The sequence below is a fragment of the Humulus lupulus genome, chromosome 5 (genome assembly GCF_963169125.1).
Source record: "Humulus lupulus chromosome 5, drHumLupu1.1, whole genome shotgun sequence".
Classification (NCBI taxonomy): domain Eukaryota; kingdom Viridiplantae; phylum Streptophyta; class Magnoliopsida; order Rosales; family Cannabaceae; genus Humulus; species Humulus lupulus.
This window is the reverse complement of record NC_084797.1, coordinates 85590086-85591800: the sequence shown is the minus strand read 5'-3', so window position 1 is coordinate 85591800 and position 1715 is coordinate 85590086.

Here is a 1715-nt window from a genome sequence, read left to right as displayed (position 1 = left end):
CTATGTACAATCTTGTCCCCTAGGACCACAATGTATGGGGAGCCATTAGAGCTCCAATATAAATAGATCATCACCCCTCCAGAAAAAGGGTTGGAAAATTCATTGTATGCTGAGGCTATTAAGCAATATACGAATTTTACTCCATTGTAGTTATGCATATTTACTCTTTCAAGTTCTCTCAATCTTATTCTAAGATATCTTTGGCAATACAGTCTCAGTTTTCTAACCTTATATCGTTGACGAGATTTCACTGTCAACACTTAGAATATGAAAATTTAGTTAATTAGTATATTTGAAAACATATTTTATCATTTAATTATTTAAATACAAAATCAACATGCAAATAGGTTGATTTAGTATATATATCATATTTTATCATATTTAAATTTAGTTAATTAGTATATTTAAAAACATATATGATATTTATGCATTGCAATTTTATCATTAATAAGTAACGTGCAATTTTATTAATAATAGTAGTGTTTAAATATTTATAATAATAGTAGAATTTTAGGTTTTGAGTTTAATATTAATGTGGTCCTAGAATTCACCCAAAATTTATAATACAAAATATTAATATCTACACATTTATACCCAAATTTTTTAACTTAGATAAATAAATTTTTTATTTATATATATTTAAATTAATTAAAATTAAATAACCTAAGTGGAAAAAATTCAGAAGATATTATTATCATCATATAATATTAATAATTAAGTTATTTTGGATAACAAATTGGATATATATTAATAATAATATTCATAATATATAAAATGTATATCTTAATAAATATATAAATATTATTATTATTAATTTGCATATATATATATATAGCATAGTTTGGTGGATTAACATATTTTTATACAAAAAAAATAATTACATTAAAAATTTAACTTTATTATTATTATAATAATTATTATTATAGTTTTACTTTGATGATTACACTCATCTCTATTCACCTTCAACACTATTCTCCTTCAACACTTTGAGAATAGATTACCAAATGCTTATCTACCCTTGATTAAATAATAAATTTTACTACGAAAGTTAAAAAATAAAACTAAGTTCACATATTTTCTCAATACAACTAAGCAAACGTGCATTGCACGTTGCTTTCTACTAGTATATATATATATATTTCAAACGAACTCAATATCACCACAATATATAGTTTTTATATGCCTCTTCAACAATTGTAAACATGACTTTTTTTTAAAGTAATAAAATAAATATGTACATATTATATTTACAAATTTAAATAATATAAAAATATATTGCAAAAATCTATATATCTATATAAAAAAAGATATAAATATAAAAAAAATTTACTAATTTTAATATTAATAAATAATACTAATTTTATATTAATATAAATTTGATGAACTAATTGGGCAAGATTGTATTAATCAATCACTCATGTAAGAAAAAAAAATCTAATTGTTAGACAAATCAAAGTGAATAATTTTTTTTTTTATATTTGTAACCTACAAGTATAACACTCCAATTGTTTGTAAACCATATTCGATTTTTACTAACAAATCATTATACACAAATAAAACTTAAATTTATCTAAATTCTAATAAAATAGCTCTAAAAAATTATAGAATGACATATCACCTTTGCAATGCTCTCCTTTATATATAGATACTAGATACTAGATACAAGCAACGTACAATGCACATTTTCTTAGTTTTATTTATATAATTTATTAATT